This window comes from Sciurus carolinensis, chromosome 1, assembly GCF_902686445.1.
Source record: "Sciurus carolinensis chromosome 1, mSciCar1.2, whole genome shotgun sequence".
NCBI lineage: Eukaryota > Metazoa > Chordata > Mammalia > Rodentia > Sciuridae > Sciurus > Sciurus carolinensis.
Window position 1 is genome coordinate 109824035 of NC_062213.1, and position 23752 is coordinate 109847786.

General features: G+C 38.3%; 1 protein-coding gene and 1 long non-coding RNA gene across 5 annotated transcripts in view; one reads left to right on the plus strand and one right to left on the minus strand.

Moving 5' to 3' along the window:
* Positions 1-10469, minus strand: part of Rap1a (RAP1A, member of RAS oncogene family) — a 103721-nt gene extending 93252 nt beyond the window's left edge. Inside the window, exons 1-2 of one of the 4 annotated variants that reach the window (XM_047542404.1) lie at positions 10369-10422; positions 2634-2725 (exon numbers count right to left, since the gene is read on the minus strand). The gene's annotated coding sequence lies outside the window, so the exon portion shown is untranslated. Of the gene's footprint in view, positions 1-2633; positions 2726-10368 lie in introns of all 4 variants that reach the window. The other 3 variants (XM_047542415.1, XM_047542426.1, XM_047542433.1) reach the window with 3 other exon arrangements.
* A 172-nt stretch (positions 10470-10641) lies between these two features.
* LOC124968065 (uncharacterized) overlaps positions 10642-23752 on the plus strand; it is a 45422-nt gene continuing 32311 nt past the window's right edge. Inside the window, exons 1-2 of the long non-coding RNA XR_007105632.1 lie at positions 10642-11243; positions 13876-13911. This is a non-coding gene — a long non-coding RNA (uncharacterized LOC124968065). The remainder of the gene's footprint in view (positions 11244-13875; positions 13912-23752) is intronic.

Consider the following 23752-nt stretch of genomic DNA (forward strand, 5'->3'; position numbering starts at 1 on the left):
GGAAGTCATACAGACAGGCTGTCATAGTGACTGTGCCAGTGACCCAAACCAGGAAAGAGCCTATTCTCAGTTATATTTTAGGGGATGGAATGGGAGAGTGATCAGTCCTAAGAAAATGATTCTGATTGGCTGTTGACAAATAAGCAGAAATATCTTCAAAGCTATTCAAAATAGACTCAACTGGAATCTTATAGTCTGTGATATTGAATCACTATTTAAAATATGTGGTCCCCTCCACTGGCTATTTTTTTAAATGAAATATGCAGTTGACTAGATCTAGAGTTTTGTAGTTGCACGTAACAAAAACACAGTATTTGTAAGTAGCATGCATGCACATATAATCCTTAACAGTGTGCTACATTTCCATGTGAATTTAAAATATTCTTAAAATAATTTCAAGGATACTTTTAAAGGGAAGAGATTTGAACAAAAATTAAGAATAAGGTCCTAATTTGTAAATTTCAATCCTTGAAAACTAAAAAAATAATTAAGATATGACAACTCACTGGTTTAAAAAATGCAAACATCTTAGAAGTACCACAAACCTGTATTTTTTAAAAATTGGGGATTGATAATTTTTCTTAAATGGAAGATAGCAGATAATTCACAGCTCATGTGAGTTTACTTACTGTCAAAAATAAATATTAATATCAATCTTCAGGCCACTTGCTTGTATATTATTCAGCCAAGTGTAAAGTACTACTAAAGCTAGAGATGGGCCAGAATAACTAAAACTGGCCCGTCATACTCATATATATGTATATATTTTTATAGGAAAATTAAGAGAAGGGGGAAAACAGGAATACTAAAAGCAGTATGTCTTTCTAAAGATCATACATTTTCACGCTGGGTACGGTGGCGCACTCCTGTGATCCTAGTGGCTCAGGAGGCTGAGGCAGGATGATCATGAGTTCAAAGCCAGCCTCAGCAACTTAACTCAGCTTTAAGCAACTCAGTGAGACCCTGTCCCTAAATAAAACACAAAAAAGAGCTGGGGAAGTGACTCAGTGGTTAAGTGACCCTGGGTTCAACCCACTCTCCCCAAAAAAATCATACACTAAAATTCCTATTTTTTATTGCTCCATATTTTGATGCTTTCAACATTCTACACTGCTTAACAAACTAGAAGTCTATACTTCACTTATCACTTCTGCTCCCTTAACTGATATTTTTAAAGTCCAGCAGCATTTTTGAATGCTGCAAAACCACATGCAAAAGAATTTCACCTCACAGTGAAGAGTTTTAAGATTAAAAACTCCAGAAATGTGAAGTCTAAAAGTGAGAGTCCCCATTAACCAAAAACTTAAAATGCTAAAAAAATTAAATTTCATATATATATATATATACATATATATATGAAGTCAATTTACCTTCAAATTTTTAAAAAAATAGGTAGTAGCAACAGAAGTATTCTGAGTCCTATCTTCTCTCAAAGGTGATCGAACTCCAAACAGCCTTGATCTTAAACTCCGACTGTTTCTTTTGAATTTTATCTCCAAACTGGAACCAAAGATCTTCTCAACAATGACTCCCAGCAACTTCCCTAAAACCTTCTCTTTTGCTTTTCATTAAACCCTCAGGTAGTGCCTTACCTGTTATTAAACCAGACCTCCCTGTCTTCTATCTTTTCCTCCCTCAATACTCTAAAGCAGAAGTTCCTTTTGATAAATACCCTTATCAGTCATTTTATTCATATCAAAACTTCTTGTGCTCCTGAACAAAGTCTACACTTCTCAACTTACTGTTCAATGTTTAACAAGTTCCATCCTGTCAATCTGTATTGTCTTATTTCCACATTTGCTAACTAATCAAAAGCCTAGGTATTTGCCAAACCAATCTCCTGTCCTTTGACTTCTCAACCTCTTTTTTAACTTGGCACACATTATTCCTGCCACAAAGGATGTCTACCACTCTCCCTCCTCATGCCATTAAATACCACGACCCATTTGCATCTCTGTATTTATTCATGTAAACAAGGACACAAAAACAAGGTACTTCTTCCCTCTCTGACACTGGCACAAAAAATTATATTTAACAAAAATAGCTTATTACTATGCACCAAGCAGTCTTGTACATTACTTTTAACCCTTTCAATAATTCTATGAAGTAGCTATTACTAGTCACCTTTTAAAGATAATAACCAAAGTTTAGAAACATCGAATCATATAAATTGCTTCAAATCATATACTTAGTAAAGGGTAAAGCAAGGAACTGTCCTGGCTTACAACTCCACAGCCATCTCTAAATATGAACAGCTTGTTTTTTCAAGTCAGAACCTTGTCACTATTCCACTTATCTATCTGAAATAATTTAATTTTATGTAATATTACACACTATAAAACAAGTTTTCTTGTCATTTTAGTTAAATAACATTAAAATTGTATTTATTTCCAAAAAAAGAGGACAATGTTCAAATCGAAACTTCAATCAATGTACTTCGGATCACAAAGATTACTTTCACCTAAAATATTTTTAAAGATACTCATTTCAACCAACTTTTTAAAAGATAACTACAAATTACTATTCATACACTATGATGGTCTTACTGATTATTAATAATATGAGGATCTTGTGATTACTATCCAAGAATGTAACAGATATCTATCAAATTGGCAAAGATTATAAAAACTGACCTACTCAAAGCCATTGAAGGTGCAGTGAGACACACATTCTTATACAGGGTAACCACCCTCTGATCCAGTAATCCCACTTCTGGGAATCTATCCTAAAGAAAGAAAAACAAAACAAAACAGAGATGCAATCAAAGATAAATGTACAAAAATGTTTGTCCCAGTGTTATTTAATATAGTTATAATAAGAATCAACCTTACAGTCCCACACGAGGAGACCAATATCCCGTTCAGGGGGAAAAAAGGAAGATTGAAATAGTATATACAAAAGTATAACTCTAGTTTCTATAAAAATAAAAAATTTGTACATGCAAGGAAAGAACTAGAAAAATATACATTATATACATTAAAACATTATCAGTAACTATCTTCTATGATAGGATCATGGGTGATTTTCAATTTCTTTCTTACACTTATATTCTTTTCAGAATTTGCCACAATGTAACATGAATTATTTTAAATGGGGAAAAATGTTTAAGCAGTTATATTCACTGAAAATGATCCTAAGCCTTACAAGGGCATATTCCTTACAATATGAACTACATTTCTTGGTGCAAAGAAAACATCAGGCTTTTTTTGTTTGCAGTTTCAATAATGCTCATGTTCACTTTTAGACAGTGTAAAACGATGTCATCCAAAATTCAGTAGTATTTATGAAAATACAAGGTTCACTATCTAAAAATCAGTCAATGTACCAAAAGAAAGTACCAGTTAAATGGACTGTTTTACTGTATGTATCTATTGAGACTAGTAAATGTCTAAATAATCCTAACTGAAAACATGGAAAATGGTAATCAGAAAAACTATTCTCATTGTGCAAACTAAATATACTGTTGTTGCCTTTTAAGTACATCATGGTTAGGTCTAAAGGTAGGGAGAGAATACTTGAAGATAAAACTGGCAAACTACCAACATTCACTAAAAATGCACACTGACGCATTTTGTCTATCTGCACATTTCTGTCCTAGCAGATAGTTAACTTTAGCAGCACAGGATGATTTTAATCAGTGTAGAAAAAAGTATTAACAAGATGTTCTACCAAAAAAAGAACAAACAAAAAACCACACACAAAAATATCTAACTTCTGATACTAAACAGAGAATTAAAATTGTTAGCTGAACAAGGAAACAACTTTCCTACAATGCAGTTCATATACACATGCATATATATGCATGGCATGCATATAGTCTGGTCTGTGTACAATTATTTGAATAAAAAAGCAATTTACAAAATATAAAATCTAGAACTGAAGTAAATCAGGCAACAAAGCAAACAATTCTTTTTCTGTGCATGTGTGATACTGGGGATTGAACCGGGCCTTGAGATTCCTATGTGCATACTTTATCACTGAGCTATATCCCCAGCCTACAATTCTTATTTTACTACAGTTTAAACAACTGGGAAACCAATTTGCTCTAGTACTAAAAAGTTGTTAGAAAATAAGACCAGAGAAATAGCTGTTCAACAACTAAGAAATTAAAATATTCACATTCATTTTACTTAGAAAATGTCTATTATTCTATTTTTACTCTACCATGAAAATACAATGTTTATTTATAAATGTATGTCAGGCTTTAGCAAACAAAATAAATTACTGGGCTGCAAATTCCCTAAAGTGGAAACCACATATTTATAACTCATTGTCCATCAAAAAGCCTAATTTTGGGTCACTAAAACATCTGTTCAATGGCTGAATCTGAAAAATTTTAATGAAATTATGCAACATTTTCACTATGGAATTTAGAGAGTAGTTCCAAAGGCATCAATAGATTTGGGCTTGAATGTAAATGACAAAATTCAAAGATAAGTGTTAAATTTCAACTGCTATAAGAATTAACGTAGTGGTTGCTTTCTTAATGTTCTACAACATAGCCAATTTGTCTAGAACAGAATGATTCTATTTATAAATGAATTTTAAAATATCACTGAAAATAATTATGAATGAATTTATTCTCCAGAGTAACACATCCGACAAATCTGAAATGTTCAGTCTGCAATAAGAGATTTCCTACTACTGAATTAGAGTAGTATAAACTGAATTTGGAATTTGTCCAAACAGTTATACCTAATTTTCTCTGTGCCTTTACAGTTTTCCATGATAGCTAAACCACAGTCCTATCTTAAGCCAAAACAAACAAACAAACAAACAAACAAAAAAACTTTCACATCCAGAACTAGTGAGTATAATGCAACATTGTTTAAAAAAAGAGTAACATACATAAGAATATAGACTTGTGAATTCAAAGTCCCTTCAAAATTTTAATTAATTCAACAGTGTCTTTTATGAGTTATTTGTAGTTTAGTATATTCCTATTCTTATGTAACAGAGCCTAATGTAAATATATTATAAAACCAAACATAGGATTACACGTTTAATTTTAAATTTGGATAAGTATGTCATTCCATACTTTGAAATGCTGCCTACCAATGTTCCTTAATAGGCTAAATTTTACCCAGAGATAGCAAACACTGGGAAAACTGATTTATAAAAAACTTTTCATATTTATCTACCATAAATTTAGGTAGCCTAAATAAGTCATAAGTGCTTTTTAAACATTCACTTGTCTAGTGATTGAAGTTTATTTCATAAAACATAGTTAATCCTAAAGTGTAGTTAATGTAATTTTACTTCTGAAAATTATATTAAAAGAATTTATAAAAGCACATCATTTCTTGTTTCAACTCTACCTTAATCAATTTTTTTTTAAACTGGTGCATGTGTGTGCATGTTTGTACCTTTTACGTCTAAAAGGCCTATTTTCAAGCGGAAATGAGAGCATGACACAGTTCTCTGTTGAACTGCTTTGTTGATCAGAACTTCATGATAATGAACAAACCTAAGCTTACAGGTTCAGTACTCATCTGGATCATTTTTGCCCTCTTAACCAGTCATCTCAAAACTGTGCCAAAGGGGCTGAGACAGTGTGAATCATTCAATGCAAACCCACTTACCACTATTATAAAAAATTTAAAATGTGAATGGGTCAATATTATCTTTATGTATAGGATACTGAATAACATTAAAAACTAGTTTGTAATCCACAAATTTCATGCACATACATACAAAATGGACTCTTCATCTGTCTCAGTAACATATGAAAACTTAAACATTTCTGTTTAATGTTAATATTTTCCATAAGATGTGAATCTGGCATTAAGTGATGCAGCAATTATATGACATCAGAAAGAGCAGAAAACACCTGGATGTATGTCAACCCTTTACAACTGATTTATTTAATTTGGAAAATAACATTGGGAAGAAGTAAGCTTAGGTTCACAATTCTAAATACATCACAATATTAAGATAAAAATGCCTTGTATGAGTTATTTTTATTGAACATCTAAAATAAAGAGAATTTTAGGACCAAGAGTTTAAAAGTTATCTGATGTTCAATGAACACCTATTGCATCTCCAGCACATGGCTTGCACAGTGGTAGATGCTTTCAGGTAATTCAATTAGTTCAACTTACTTCATTGATGCTGAAGTTCTCCACTCATGCCAAATCAAGCTATCGAGATTTCAAAACCAGAAATGTCCTCACAGTGGTATTATTTTCTATCAAAACAGACTGGTATTACCTCCCTTTACAAAGGAAATAAAATTTCAAAGATGCAAGGCTAACCTCATTTAACAAAAACAAGTCTGTTTTTTGAATAACCATAAAGAATTACAATTTAAAATTCAACTGTGAGAGTCCTCAACTAAGTACTAGTTGCATAATTTATTGCAAAGAACAAACAAGAGGCTGTCAAAGCTATAAGATTCTAAAGACATCATACAAAACATAAATTATGTAATTCTTACTTTGTAAGAAAAAAACCGCCAATATGAAAAACTTGATGTCCAACTGGAATGCCTATTTTATATCTGTGATCATTAAACCATACACTAACAAAGTTCATCTGTAACAGAAAACACTGGCAAGATTCTGAGTTATTTAACTATTAGATTACAAATTACAATCCAATGTAAAAACTTCCTGGGGGCACAGACCCTGTTTAATTCATCTCTGTTATCCCAACAATTAGCATTACAGTTAATGTTGAAGAAAGAAAGGCAAGCTAAATTCAACTTAACAATCTAAAAGATGTCATTTTATGACTGAAACTATTTTTTTTTTTAATTTTTTTTCTTGTTGTAGATAGACAGCATGTCTTTATTTTGTTTATTTTTATGTGGTGCCTTAAACATGAGAGGCAAGTGCTCTGTCACTGAGTTATAGCCCACCCAGCCCTGAAACTATTTTTTTAAGTGTTAATAATACCCAATGAAACGGGTTGGGGCTATAGCTCAGTTCATACAGTGCTTGCCTCTCAAGCACAAGGGTCCTGGGTTCAATCCCCAGCATTGAAAAATAAATAAATAAATAAATAAATAATAATACCCAATGAAAATGAATTACCATGAAACTTAAGCTCAACAACTGTGGCTGTCAAAACTAGTATAAACTATATTTTAAGGCAATTCAGATATACACTGGAGAAATACATTCATATACTTTTATTTCTCTGGAAATGAATTCGAAAAATATTCCAAAGAGGAAAATGTTGCCTATGCAAATGTAAATTTTATTGTTATTTTAATGGAGAGGGACAGGGAAACTACCTAGAAGCCCAAGAGCAGGAAGAATGGCTACTTTGCAATTACTGGTTAAAAAATGAAGATTTACCTCCTAATAGGTATTCTAGAATCCATTCTTATATCTCACACACACACTGATTTCCACATAGTAGCCATAATGATATTCACAAAGCTAAGTCACAATAGGGTCTATCTTCTACTCAAAATCTTACAATAGCTTCCCATCTCAATTCAAAATAAATTCCAAAGTTCTTATGGTCGACAAGGTCTTCTAGCAGCCCTAGCCATTTCTCTAAGCTCAAACCCTCTTCTCCCTTTCCCTCTTGCTTACTATCCTCCAAACTCACTGGCTTCCAAGCTGGTCTCAAAAAGGCCAGATGTACATTCAGGGTCTTTGCACTTAAAGTTCTCTCTGCCTATACCCTTTTCCCCCAAGAGAACACATATCCCTCCCTCACTTTCTTCAGGTCTCTGCCCCAGTCTCTGTTTCTCCTGGTCAATGTTTTTCTCTAGTCCCTCACCCTACTTTACTCTTCTGCACAGCTCTTATCACTTGACATATTCTATATTTATTTGGTTATGGCCTATACCTCCTGATTAGAATATAAGTTCCATGACTGCAAGGACTGTTTTAGCTACATAGTAGTCATTCAATAAGTACTTGTTGAGTTAATACTGAATGTTTATATAATTATTAACTACATAAAACATGTCTGTGAACAAGTTTTAAAGATAATGGGAAAAATAAATCACTTGTTAACATTTTCAAAAATAGTTTGGCCAGGCACGGTGGATGCACACATGTAATCCTAGTGACTTGGGAGACTGAGGCAGGAGGACTGTGAGTTCAAAACCAGCCTCAGCAATTTAGCGAGGCCCTGAGCAACTTAGTGAGACCCTGTCACTAAATGAAACATAAAAAGGGCTGGGGATGTGGTTTAGTGATTAAATACTTCTGGGTTCAATTTCTGGTACCAAAAAAAAAAAAAAAAAGAAAAAAAGAAAAGTAGTTCGTACAAATAAAAAGTCAGTCAGTTATGATTATGATTTTAAGATGCTAAAAGTGACTAGAAAAATCTTATTTTTTTAGAAATCAAGGGTGTACTGGTTTAAAACTGACTGGAAGAAGTTTTTAGAATTTTCTCCCACAAAACTGTAGTAATAATCACTCTTAAATCTTGTTCTCAAAGACTCAAAGTTTAGTCTTTAAGTGCAGGTACAGTCATTCCTGAGGCCACACAAAAAGTGAACAAAGACTTTGAAAACAGTTTAGATATGAAACAACAGGGATTTCAGTTCACTTAAGACAGTATCTAAGGTTGGTTTCAAAGGATCCCTGAAACTGAATGTAAAATTTTGTGCTCAAATGCCTGTTATTTTTTTCCGGAGGAAGGGTCCATATATTTTATCATATTCTCAAAGGTGTCAGTGGTCTAGAAAATATTAAGAATCGCCATCTTAAATAGTAGAAGTAAACTGAGGTATCTTAACATAAGTTTCTACAAAGGACAGAAGACACATAATACCTAGACACATCTTTGTAAATCACTTAATTCATTCAAAAAATACCAAATATGTATAGTCCTCAATACTTTACAACTATCCATATTTGAAGTAGAGCATAATTCAAAATAACAAGATTCACAAAAACACCACACTAAAACATATCACACATATTAAATATAATTTCAAAACAAAGTGTTATAGTAAAGCATAATAAAGACAGAAATGAGTCTGGAGCCTAATTCAGTGTTCATTATGTCAAAATATTGCAGAAATCAATTACATCAAAAGAGAAAAAAAAAAAAAAAACTATACATAGGAGCTCCCCCTCCCCCACACACAAATTCTGACAGGAAACCCAAAGAAAGTTTCCAAATCCTGTTTCCAGCAGCATCACTTGTGAGGCTGCCCTCAGCATGCTTTTGAAGGTAAGTCCCCCAAGTTAAATATGAGAACTGACACTTGTTCTTACTATAATAAAAAGAGAATCATCATCTACCACCCAAGAAGCAGAAAAGAGTGGCTACCTGTAAGACTGTGACCCAATAACCTCCTGCCCTGTTATTTCATTTCTCATACCCTCCTCTCTTCAAAGTAGTCACAAAATGATTTTCCCTCTCAAAAAGGAATACATTACTCTTCAATGATAGTTCTTTTTCAGAGAGGTCAAAGGTCCCCTAAACTCTGGTTTTCAGCCCTTTGAGAGCTCAGGGGTACAACTGTCTTTCCCTCCTCTTCTCCCTACAGAGTGAATTACACAACCTCGCTGAAGAAACTGTCCTTAACTTCCTGAGTAAAGGGGTAAGCGACAATCCTACCACCCCAACACTCCTAACAAACCCTAAATTGAAGGAAGACAAGAATCACACTGTGAACCTCTTTCCTAACAAAATTTAGGAAACCAGAAACCCAAGAAAACAGGCGAACACATGGCATGCTACAGAAGACCTGGGGGAAAGACGGCGGGAAAGGGGCTGAGAGGTGGAGTGGCATGTAGAGATGTCAGCTCTATCCACTGGGGGAACAGGAAGGGTAGGGGAACCCTGAAACCTAACAGAAGTGCGGAGAGGGCCACGCTACAGTACACCCGCACCTCTCTAGCCGGGGACAGAGGACAGAAAATGCACCCAATGCTCCGACCCTCCTCGTGTGCCCCCAAAGGGCAACCTGGGTTTGCAGGAATCTCTGAGCCTAGTCTGGGGACAGCAAGAGTAAAAAGGCAGCGTTGTCCAATCTTCTACACCTCTCAGGCAGCTAGGGGCGAGGGCACTGCGTCCGAGGAGATGGCGAGGGAAATGGGCTGTGCCATGACACCTCGGAGAGTTAGAAGGTGGGGGACACAATGTCCTCTTTCTCTCCCACACCCGGCCCGGCCCCTCCCGACCGTCTCCCGCAGGCCCAGCCACAGCCGACCGGCTTGGTCGGCGGGCGTGGTTGGCTCTAGCTCTGGCGGCGGCTGTCGGGCCTTACGAGTCCCGGCCCCTCCCGCCGGCCAGGCCCCCAGGCCGCCGCCCCGGACACCGAGGGAACGCGGAGGAGGAAGAGGGAGCCAGAGGACTAAACCCCGGCATGAGCCTCCACAGCCCCAACTCGGCGGACCCGCGCCCCCCGCTCCCTCTGAAGCAGGCTGGGGCTCCCCGCCCCTCACTCACCCCCTGGGTCCGGCGCCTCCTCCACCACCTCCTCCTCCTCCTCCCTCCTCTCGGCCGTGGCTCCGGCTCCGACTCTGCGCGGCGACGGCGGCAGCAGCGGCCTCGGGAGCGGCGGCGGCGCCTCCAGAACGCGCACGCACGCAGCACGCTGGCACCTCCCCCTAGTTCCGCCCCGCCTCTCCGAGTTGCCGACGGCCAGGTTCCGACCCCGCCTTCCCAGCGGCGTAGGGGAGTCCGCTTAAAGGAGCAGCTACAGGAGGGATAGTAGGAGAGGACAACTATGATGCGTAGGAACCGGTACTTTCGGCTTTGCAGAGAGGAGAGAAGCCGGAAGTGAAATGATGAAGGGTCAGAGATTCAGGAGGAATAGAATTTGGAGGGAACGCAACCATTTGACAAGTACTAATTGAGCACTGTTCTAGGCACAGAGGATAAAGTCACAGACAAGCGAAAGCCCTCGTGGAATTTGCACACTAATGGAGTGGGAGAGGGGAGAGAAACAAGTGACAAAAATTGCAGGTAGTGGTAAGGGGTGTGAGAAAAATAAAGCAGGGAATGGAGTGATATTATAAGCTGGCCAAATACTGACTCTCAGAGGAGACCTTTGTGCCATCCATCCATGATATGAAGGAATGAAACTAGGAAATTCAGGGATAGAGAAGAGGAACAGCTTTTCCAGGCTGAAAGAAAATCAGCCATAAACCCAGAGATGAGGATGCTCCTGCCATGTTGAGGAACGGCAAAAGGCCAGTATAGCTGAGCATTGTCAGCCTGCCAGAGAGCAGAAATAGTTAGGCTCAAAAAGGTGGGCAAGTGGCCAGATCCTGTGGAGCCCATGGGTCATCATAAGAGCAACAGGAAGCCCTGAGAAGAGGGTGAGTCCAGGAATGACTACATCTGATTCATGTTTTTAAAAGTCTTGCTGTGTGTGAGAGAGAGAGAAATACACAATAGGGAAGCACAAAGGCCCACAGGAGACCAGTAAGGAGGCTTTTCATGTTAGCTTGAACTAGGATAGCAGCAGAGTACAAGGTGAGAAAAGGGCTACTTTGTTTTGTGTTTTATTTATTTTAGTTTTATTTAGATACCTTTTGATTGCAGTGGATTTGGACTTGGGCAGTATATGAGGAAACAAAAAGATCGTGATTCTTGGATTCAAGGCCTGATGACTGGGTAATAGTGCAAGAGTGACCAGAAAAGCATAGTGTGGACAATACTAAGGACTGTTGAATTGGTGGTGGTAAAGTGAAACCACACAGTGTGGTTGTGTGATTCTCCTCCGCCACCCTCCATTGTTTGGGACTTGGAGGAGACTTGGATTTGATCAGGGCTGGGTTTTGCTGGTGAAAGTCAATGGGTCTGTTACCCAAGGAAGTAATTATAGAAAAAGATCTTAGAATCTGAACTGGGAGGGAAGAGAAAGCAAGTAAAAAGTGGTGGTCCCTGTGGGAAGAAACAGTTCTAGAGGAAGCAATCAAATGAGTGAGGGCTAGGGGACTTTCCAAGGATCAAACATGGGGAAGTGAGTCTATTAGGGGAGAGGAAGCACAAAGTATCTGTGAGGGAAAAGGGTTCCAGCTGGCACCAAGGAGCCAAGGAAACAGCATAGCCTTTGGGTGTGAACCGTTGGTCTGAAAGAGACTGAAGAGCAGGACTGCCCACTAGTAATCTGCAGGGAACTGCACAGACCAGGTAGAAACTGAACACAGGAGGGGGTAAGCCAGGCAGATACTGCCTAGGCTGCTTTACAAGCACTGGGAGACCCACTGGAATTTCACTTTCCTCACACCATGGACATACAATCATTTGTGTACACACTTTCTTTTACCTGGTGTTTGACAGACGCTAAAATCATCTTTCCTCCAAAGTTTGGCTCTTCCTCCTCCTGACTTCCCCTTTGATGCTTATAGCACCCTCTTTCTCAGTCACTGAGCTGTCAAAACCTCAGCGTCCTTTAATCTTTCTTCCTTATCCCTATGCCCGGTTAGTCCCCAAAGTGTAGTGATCTGTACTATCCGATAGTTCTGCCATTATGGAAATGTTCTTTATCTGCAATAGTCCACATGTGGCTAATGAGTGCTTGAAATGTGACTAATACAATGAGGTCCTGAATTCCAAATCTTATATAATTTTTAAATTAAATTTAGATTTAAATAGCTGCATAAACTAAGGGCTACCGGTTTAGCTCAGGTATAGGTATTTCCTACCCAATGGTTCTTCCATCTGCTTCTTCCCCTTTAGCTACATTGACACAATTCCAGGTCAGGTATTGATTTTATTTTTATTTTCGTTTATTTATTTACTTTTTTTGGTACCAGGGATTGAACCCAGGGGCACTTAACCACTGAGCAACATCTCCAGCCCCTTTTTTTGTATTTTATTTAGAGACAGGGTCTCACCGAGTTACTTAGGGCATCACCAAGTTGCTGAGGAATATTACTGAGCTTGCTATCCTCCTGCCTCAGCCTCCTGAGTCGCTGAGATTACAGGTATGTACCACCATGCCCAGCTAGACCAGGTATTGATTACCCCTAGTCTAAGCTTTTGTTTTACTTTTGTTTGTTCTCCTGCTTAATTGCTTTCTCATAAGTCCATCTCATGTTCTTGCTAGAATCATCTTCCTAAGCAGTGGCCAGATCACAATTCCACCTATTTTAGAAGTTATTAGTAGTAGTACCCTATCTAATTAAGTACAAACTACTCAATCTGACACTTGCCCAGTTATGTATCTCTCCTCACCTTTTCCAGTCTTATCATTCACCATACCCTTACATGTATAATGAACTACTTGCTATGTTTCCTATGAATTCATTAAACTTTATCTGTCTCAAATGCCTCCAGTTACCTCTACCAGAGCCCTGTCTCATATCACAGCTCCTACCCAGAGCCTTTTCTAATTTGCTCCTCCTCTGAAGTCCCCACAGTTTCTATCTCTACTCACCAGTGGTGTATTTTATATATTCCTTTTATTCCTGGTACTAAATGTCACTCCTTGCAGGTCACTGCATTTTAATTGTATTTGTACCTCTTGCAGTGTCAGTCCTGCTCCTTATGAAATGACCACCAAATGAAACAGATGCTTTGTTGAAACTTTGCTATTATGAAAGTATTTCTTTTCATGTTATTACTGGCTGAGAATTTCTTCCAGATGCTTCCCAAACTTAGGATACCTTGACAATTCCATTAGAGGTTGTAATCCTAGACAGTGTGGGTATACTTAGAACTGGCAGGACCAGCATAGCCACTTCCAGGATCAATTTGTGGGAAAGGCCTTTAAGAAGCAAATTTGTATCAGATTGTGATACAAATCGATAAAAAGAGCTTTCCATCTAATAAATGTTTAGAAAATGTATTTTTAGAACTTGAACTGTTAGAAGTCTGTAATCCAAGAGTAGAATTACATAGACTATGCCCTCTAATACCTGATGTACTTGTCCTGTTGGTGCAGTAGAATTTAAGAATTTGGAAAGCACGTATAATATTTTAATTAATTAATTATTTTTGCAGTGCTGGAAATTGAACTTAAGACCCTGAGCATGCCAGGTAAGCATTGTACCACTAAGCTACATCCCACTTTGTTTTTAAACAAAAATGTACCTTACATGTATAGGACCTTACGCACTTTTATTCAGTACACTTTAGCAGAGGCTTGCTGCTTACCAAGGACTTTTGCCTGTCATTGAGGATACAAAGATATGATATGATTCTTGCCCTGAAGGACACATGGAAAGACAGGACCAGGCTTTGGCATGCAGTTTTACAGTTTTCAGAATAATTCCACAGTAACTACTTTAATCCTGCCAATAACACCATAAAATTCAGTATTATTAGCCTCATTTTAAGAGGGGAAAAACTTGTGTGGAGAGATTAAATAAATTTGTACAAAATCACAGAGCTAGTAATTGGCAAGGCCTCAAACTGGTACCTGAATCTTCAGGTATCAAGATATTGGTTGAATTAAAATGTAAGTTCCTTGAAGACAGTAAGTTGATTCATTTTGCTCATTGCTATATTCTCAGTAAATATACAGGAATGTGAATGAGTGGAGAGAGAGAGAGAGAGAGAGAAGAAAATAAGCCAACCATCATTGGTTTTTTTGTTATTTTAATTAATTATGTGCTGAGCCAATCTTACCAATATTAGTGCTACTTAAAATGTGGTCCATAGACTGGTACTGAGGCACAAATTGTTTATTACCAGTGAATCTTGAGATTAGTACAGAAAATGAGCAAACATTTAGAATCTCTTTTGGCAACCTGACATTACTGTGACATCTAAGCAAATGATCAGTGGACTTGTCTCATTGAACCTGGAGACAGGTGAGTTCAGGTGTCTAGCTTGGATAGGGAGTCATGTGGCATATTCTGTGTACTAGGCATACAGCATCTAATTCAGTCCCACCCTTTGGGCTATTTACCACCTACTTGTTCCACCTCCTGAAGATTCTTTACTATTTAACCAAGAGAATGTTTCATGCCTTTGAAGATTTGAAAATTTTTAAAAAATTGCTTCTTTACCATAGAAGTAATGTCTACTAATCTTATGATGCAGAGACATTGTTATGCAGTTATTATGTTTATGGTCCCTGGAGTGAAATGACATAGGTTTAAATGCAGGTTCTTCTACTTCCCAACTGCTTAGGCAAATTGCTTAACCTCTTGCAGCCTCAATGTTATTATCTGCAATATGTACTAAAAAAAAGTGTAAAATTTCAGAGTGCCTTCATAAAAACTATGGAAGGTAATGCAGTTTATAGAAACTGGAACATGGTGAAATGTTACTTTATGTTATAATAAATATTATCCTTATTTTATTCTGGGATCATAAAAATTTATGATATTTGTAAAGTTCTTTAAAACCCTCACAATAGAGATGATTCTATAAATATCCAACCTTGTAAATAAATAGTCACTTTCAGTTATAAACATTGTTAAAAGACAATACATATCAGCTAATTCCAAAAGTTCTTTGTATTTGTATTTGTTTATTGTCATTCTGGGGATTGAACCCAGAGTATTCAACCACTGAGCTACATCCCTGGCTCTTTTTATTTTTATTTTTTTAAATTTTGAAATAGGGTCTTACAAGTTACCCAGGCTGATCTTGAACTTGTGATCCTCCTGCCTCAGCCTCCCAAGTTGCTGGGATTATAGGCATGTGCCCTTGCACCCAGAAATATTTGTTTTTAATGCATGATGTGATATGAGGGACACTACATTTAGTTTCTAGGTGTCCATTAAAAGCAGTTGTTTCTTCAGCTCAGCTTATCTGGTTGGTGAAAGAAGGCAGCCAGGAAGGTACATGTGTTCATTGCATGAAATCTATAGATTGGGGGTAGAACTCAGTGGTACAGCATATTCTTAGCATGTGCAAGGTCCTAGGTTTAATCCCCAACAACACACACATGCACACGCACACATGCACATACACATATGGTTATTTGTTTGATGGCATATATGTTGCCTACTTATATTTCTATACAAAAGACTTAATATGCAAAGTCTCTTTCTGCTAAACTCTAGCCTGCTCATTCTTTTCCATTTCCCTCTGTGAACTTTGTCATCTGGAAGGAAGCAACTACTCACCCATGCAGCTCTGCAACTCCCAGAAAGAGTCAAGGATTCCTGCACCAAAGAGGTTGGATAATGATGAGCACCATGCAGGCAGGACACAGCTAGCCACTGAAGAGAAAGCCCGGTGTAGGCAGGGAGCCAGAATGTCAAAAGTAAGCAGTCCTTTCTTATCTGGAGGGAAAAGCTTGCATTTAGCTGCACTATCAGGGACAAGACTGTCACCAGACCAATCCAGCCTTCAATAAATGGAGGGAAAAGGAATCCAAGAGGGTTTTCACCATCTTTGTTGGTATGAACTACCATTGTTCTATAACAAAACTCAAACATTTGTAAACTGCAAATCGAGGAACCCCACTATATGAACATCTTAATTTATAGAAGGCAGAAAAGCATGGTTAGGGTTGTTAGATTTAACAATAAAAATATAGTTTGGAATTTTAAATAAACAAATATATTTTTAATATAAATATGTTCCAGGCAGTGTTTAGGATTTGTTTATCTGAAATTCAAATATAACTGCATGTCCCATATTTTATCTGATAACCTTATATAGGAGGTTCAACATGTACGCTCTGAATCCATACTGTGTAAGTTCAAATTCTGATCCTACCCCTTATCAGCTGTGTGACTTTGGGCAAATTACTAAACTTTCTGAGACTCAGTTTCCATATGTGTAAAATTTGGATAACATTTACCTCATCCTGGGACTGGGGTTGTAGCTCAGTGGTAGTGCTTGCCTAGCATGTCTGAGACTCTGGGTTCGATCCTCAGCACCACATAAAAATAAATAAACAAAATAAAGGTATTGTGTCCATCTACAACTGAAAAAAATTTTTAATTACCTCACAGGGTTGTTGTTAAGAATAAATGATACATATGAAAACTTAGAATGGTAACTGACACATAGTAAAGACTGATTAAAAATATTAGCTACTTTATAGGGAAAAATCAATGGTTTTTCATTAACCAAAATCTTTTTTCTAAAAAAAATTGACATTATGTTTCTAAGTGCCTTTTTAAAGATCTAGGTGGAAGGTTTTTTTTTTTTGTTTTTTTTTTTTTTTTTTTTTTTTTTGTTCTATTTCCTTGGGACTTTCAATTTAGTTTACAACAAGGTGAACTAACATGACTTTCAGACTCACTGTCTATAGTTTAAAGGAACCCACTACCAACACCTTAGAGAATCAACAAGCTTCCTATTTCTTCTCTTGAAGCCTAATCATTGAACCAAATTTTTTTTCCATTTTTTTATAATTATACATAATAGAACCAAATTTTTAAGGTGTCCTCAGTTTCAGATTTCCAGTGAGAAATTTGAATAAATGTTCACAAAATATTCCTTGAGTGTTTGCTAGATCAAAATCGGGAATCAATGATAGCCCCTAAATGGGGTTTTGTTTCAATGATATTTATTATAATAGAATTTCTGATCTCTATAAATTATTTAAGAATTACCAACTTATACAGAGAATTCTAGTTCTTGAATATAGAGTTCTGTTAGCATAAAGTTAAACACCAGACAAGAAGAAATTGTGTAATAGAAAGTGCAGTGGGCTTGAAAACCAGAATTTTGGTTGTCCCACTCAGTATAAGTCACCTAATGCTTCTGAATATTTGCTTCTTCATTTATAAATTGAGAATATCTACCTTACACAGCAAGAATAGAGTTAAATGAGATAATATAAGGGCTGATACAGTACTGGGCATAATGTAAGCACACAATAAATGCTTGTTAAAACGAATGTGTTGATTCATTAGAAAGAAGACCACACAGTAGAATAGCCTTAAAGAAAGATCCAAGCCTGGGGTTTATACTACTTTATATGGCTGAGCTAAAACTCCTTACTCTGTCCATGTCTGCTCTGGATAAGAACCAATTACTTCCAAACAATGATATAACCTAAGGGGAATGCAAGGAAGGACTCCATCCATCTTCGTCATCTTCAGTGTCGCTTGCATGCGTGTGTGTGTGTGTGTGTGTGTGTGTGTGTGTGTGTGTGTTGGGGCTGGGGTTGGGGGCAACAGTGGGAAGGAGGAAAGACCAGAAAAGGAGTTGGAAAAATGTCTCTTTCCTTCTGATAATTCCTTAAACTGGATACCAAACTGTGTAGGAAAAAAAAAATTAGACTCCAAAACATGGAAAACACACTTCCAGTAAATTTACAATATTAATTTTGCACTGAGAAAGCAAATTCCAAATTCAAACCAGATTCACAAATTATGATCTCAGTTTTTCCAGAGTTTCTACTGATTATGCTTGTTGTAGATTAACCAGAGGTAGACTGTATTAAAGGGAAAGAAGAGAGAGAAAGAGAATTTACAAGAATGCTTAAACTCAGAGAATAAAATTTTCTGTGTTTACTTTTGCTGCTAATAAATGAGACTCAAGCAAAAAAGAGTATGTATTTGCTGAGGAGAAGTGAGGGTGAATGTGTGAGGGTTTTACAGAGGGGATTACCAAGGGAGCCTGTCGTTTGGGGCTGGAAAGTCATAAAGAGTGCCTGTTTTCTCAGGGCAGTGCAGGGATGATGGTGAACTGGGCGAGGGCATGGACAGAACTGGTGGTTGTAGAATGAGCTGGGAAGAGTATTTGAAAGAATTAATCAATATTTTTATATTGATTATCAATCGTATGCTTGATAGCTTAATATGTTCAGGGGATACAATGACACAAAAGCCAAGTGCCAGCACTTTAATTTAGACAAAAGCAATCTATGGATCTAAGTGAAGATAGAAGGAAGACTCTGTAACCAGAGGATTAAGAAAACTTGAAAGACTAACATTTGAGTTTCTTTTTTTTTTTTTTTAAAGTAAGGGCTGTATCCTAAAACAGACTAGATATAGAAATTGTTACCAAAGAGGAAGGTGCTTAACAAAAATAAATAAATAAAAATAATGAAGTGTCAGATACACAGGGGCTGTGATTAAAGGCCTCGCCTGGGCTTTGAATGTGGTCAAGGGTAGAGGTGAAGCATGTCTCAAATCTTTTCCTTGCCTCCTGCAGTGGGGGTGTATGGTGTGAAGGAAAAAACCCAGGGTGTGTGCATCTCTTAACAGACATCTGAAATAGATCAGGATCCTGTTGCAGGTTGGAGAGTTTCTCAGAACCCCTCTCTTCATCCCCAAAGCTGTAATTGCCAAAAGAGATTATCATACTTTCAGACTATGCAAGTATCTCACTAATGCTCATTTGCTGACTTTAATGAGTTCCAGAACCAATTTGTGATCTTACAGTCAGCTCAGGTTTATCACCAAAAGAAAGTCTGTAAGTCTGGTGCTAGAGGTCAGCTCAGCAGAACGCAGCCATGAGACATTGATGTGAAAATGAATTTTAATGAATTCTTGTGGGCATTGTAAGGCCTCACAGTCCTTTAATACCATTAAGTACAAAAATGTTAGGTGTTGGTTGTCTTCATGAACTTGGCTCTTGTACAATACCTGTCTTTTAAACTACACGCAACTATCCTTTTGTTCTCTATTCAAATTTCACAGCTTCCTCTACTCTACTGAAAAAGGAAACTCATATCTTCGAGCTGTTACAATAAAACTATTGGCAGCCTATAAAGTGAGAACAGAGCCTTGCCTTAATTTATTGCACCACACAGATTTATTGCACATCAGGGTAATAATAACACTGGGACTTGTGATCTGATAATCTTTGCTCCAGTAGGAGTGCGATGGAGGGAACCTGGAGAGCCCTGCTGACTCCCTATATGGTACTAAGTACTGCTGGGCACACTCTTGGCTCTGTGCCACGAGATGATGCAGTATCACTGGGCCATGCAGTGCCAAGATGTGATGCAGAGTGGGTAAGGAGATGTAGTATTTCAACAGAAAACACCAGAAGTCATTTGCCAGGTCTGAGAAGAGTGTTTCCACAGTTGCTCAGTACCAGAGAAATAAGCATTCCCCAGCTCCCATCTTCACATAAAAAGGTTCCTCAACCTGTAATATGATGAGAACCCAGCTTTAGAACCACAGAGTTGACAGAGAACTTTAAGGGGCATATTACCTGTCTTTAGACAGCATCACATTTAAAGGAATCTGGCACCATAAAAGTCAAGTCTATTCTAAGAGAAATTCAGAGACACATTTAACAAAATTCATGGGTAAAGACAGTCACCCTCAGGCCGAGGGTCTCTTCGGTGCCAGCCTCCATTCTGGGTTGCTTCATGGTCCCTTCATCATGGCTTCCGAGTCCTGAAGTATCTCATCAATCTTGACTGCTTCCAGGGAAACTGCTCTGAAGCACTCGGGCACTTAGCTTGCCCATGGTTACAGCAGTGACATCCTCACAGAGGGCAGCGTCCATCAGAGGTGCCCTCCTGCTGCTCAGCTCACTCTGGAAGGCTCTCATTAGAGCTTCTAATTTTTAAGATAATGAGAACTTAATGGGCATCTTGATTTTTCCTTATCAGCTAACACTTTGCTATTAGACCCTGCTACCCCCGCTGCACTGCCTGAACAAATGCATTCTGAGTAAGCAGAAACTGTGGCTCAGGAGACTGCTGACTTAACCTCAGGAAGGCACAAGAGAATCCTAGAGTTCAGTTTTCTTTTCTTTGACTTGGCAAGAAATCATGTCAGTCTTCAGTCTGAGTTCAATGGAGAAGTATCACTACTAACTTAAAGACTTTGTCCTTGAACAATGTTTGGATGTCTGGCTATTTTGGTGGCCACCTTGGACCTTCCCTTCTTTGCCCACCAATTTCTAGAAAGAAACACTTATATTAAATCATCAGTGAACTATTCAATGAATTCTAAACTTTTAAGCTCAGGAACTGCTGTTCCTTTCCAAATCATGCTTTAAAGTTCACCAAGTATGGTGGCCCACACCTGTAATCTCAGTGATTTGGGAGGCTGAGACAGGAGGACCACAAGTTTGAGGCCAGTCTCAGCGGTTTAGCAAGACCCTGTCTGAAAAGAAAAATAAGAAGGGCTGGGGGATATAGTTCAGTGTTAAAGGGTCCCTAGGTTCAATCCTCAGTACCAAAACAAACAAACAAAAAAAGAACGAAGAATTCAATCTGCCCATCATCAATCCCTGATTGTACTTAAGAGAGAGATTCACTTTCTAAGGACAATACCAAGACTGGAATCAAAGAACCTTAATATTTTTTGACACTGTCAGGCCTTGGGGATCCAAAGACCTTGTCTTGTAAAAACTTTGACTTTCTTCCTAGTAAACATATATAAGTTGTTTTTTTTTTTTTTTTTATTTTGCATTGGCAGGTGACAGTCTGCAGCATAAATTGGCCTCTGGGGATTTTAAACCTGCCAAAATGATTGGCAAAACACAAAATTGCAAAAATCACCATCCTTAATAGACCAACTGTGCCCAACATGGCCCAGGATAGTCTGGATAGGCTTCCTTTGTTGGCTGTTAGCTATCAGGACCACTCAGGCAAATCCTGAATCTTGGCAACCACCTTAGTCCTGTGGTCACTGATTGCTGCCTGGCAAGAAACCATGTCAGTCTTCAATCTGAGTTCAATGAAGAATTATCACTACTAACTTGAACTTTTGGCAGTACATCTTCCAATCCCCCCAAAGCAATCATATAGTAGGGAAAACAGAGAGGCAGAATAGTGGCTAAATCACAGAAATGAAGATAAACACATTTAGCTCCAGGTTCCCCCAGAGAGTTAACAGGCCCAAATACTTCAAAACACATTTCCCATTGCTTTAGATGAACAGCCCAAGACTGTTTTAATTAAGTAATTGTTTTCAGAATAAATTTTATAAGGAAGGGAAATTGCCCTCCAGCTATTTGGTGGAATGGTTGTCAATAAGTTGACTCCAAGAGAAAATAAAGAGTACTAGAGAAGGCAAATGAAAATAAAAGGTGAGAATTGAACAGAAACTGTAGCATTGTTAAAAAATCCAAACCCAAATCTTTAGGAGTGGGGACTCATTTATATTTAGTTATTTTGAAGATGATGATGATGATAACTTTTTTAAAGGGTATAAGCTGAGTTATGGACATCCTGCCCCTGGGAATTAATTTCCAGTAGAACCAGAGCACAATAAGGACCTCCCAGGAGGAATTTGGATGGAAGATGGCAGTGGGGGGCCGCTAAGAAGGTGTGAATGAGGCAGAGGCTTTAGTGTTATAAGAAATAGTCCTCTAACTTCAAAGCATGCCTGGGTGACGAGAGCATTGGGGAGTATGTGCAGCATGCTGAAACTTGGCTCTCAGTCCTCCCAAGGTTGACAGATAGGGCAGCATGGCTGCAGAGTGCCAACCAAGCTCATGTGCTGTCTTCATGAGGCTGTAGGCGCTGACTGTGCCAGTAGAGTCACCACTTCCTTCCACTCACGCTGCTTCTCATCAGAGCAGCCAAGGCCGGCTCCCGCACGGCACACTTTACATCTCTTACATCAGAGGTTTGGGATGGCAGCTTGCAAATGATCTTTGCAAACTTACACTTTTGTGCTCTTGAAATTTGAGCAGAGAGGCAAAAAATAAGTGGACCAGGAGCAAATAAACATTTGTGTTTCTAAAATGAGTCTGAAGCCTGGTGCAGTGAGTATACCTGTTATCCCAGCCACTCAGGAGACTGAGGCAGTAGGATAGCAAGTTCAAGGCCAACTTGGGCAACTTAGTGAGGCCCTATCTCAAAATAACACTGGGGATGTATCTCAGCAATAGAGGGCTTGCCTTGTATGTGTGATGCCCTGGGTTCGATCTCCAGCACTGAAGGGGAAAAAACAACAAACAAACAAAGCAGAGTCTGAAATGCAAAGACAACTTTCAGAGTTTAGATTGAGCAAGATCTCATAAGGTCATAATCCAACATATTTTACTTGTTTTGTTAAAAAGAGGAGGAAGGAAGGAAGGAAGGAGAGAACAGAAGAGAAGAGAAGAGAAAAAAGATAGTATCCCCTAAGCTGGCAAGGCACAAAGAAGAATCTTAAAAGATGCTTATTGTTATTTTAAAAATCATACTGCTAAGCATTTCAACTGAGAGTAATGGGTTCATGTCCCCAAATTGGAAGGGGACACAAGAAAGTATTTTATAAATGAAAAAGTAAAATAATTGTCACCTAACATTTTCCACCTAGACATAAAGTGAAAATTCAATTTATAAGAAAAATAACATTTGTTGACATTTTACTGCACCTGGGACACCCTCCCAATTGCCTCTACTCTGCTTAAATTTCATTTCAGAATACATGACAAATATTAATTAATTTTCAAAGTATGTGGAGTTGGTCAAAGCATTCAAACTTATAGTGATGACAGGTTGGACAGTAGATAGCAATTTCCCTTTGTTGTCATTACCCTTCCCAAATACTGGGAAACTGGGGCATGAAAGGACAATTGTGAGGTGTGGACTTCAAGGTTCTGGACCAAATTTGATGTTCCAGGAACCAAGCCATGAGCACTGCTGTCATCTCTGGGAAGTGGTTTTTGATTGAGCAGCGGTACTTTCCAGTGTCAGCAGTTGTGTGTGTCAGCAGCTAAGACTCCCAGGCGAGGGGCCCCACATCCTCAGCCTCAGTCTCAGCTTCAACTCAGGAAAGCGCTCTGGCTGGTGAAGAGAATGGGGAGGGAGGGGCCAAAGGGCAAGGCCTCAGTATACGTGAAGATGGGTGATTAGGTGGAACTCAGGGGAAGGAGGACTCTGGATGGTGAATTAGCCTAATGGGGGTGACTGGTCTGGAGACTCAGCCTGTCCTTGTAACTCTGATAGGGAAAAGGCAGGGCTCCCACTACCTCCTCCCTTGATGAGCATGCCCAGGCCAAGCCAGACCCCCGTACTTCATTGTCCTGCCTCCTCGAGTGTTGGATACACCTCTTCCACTTT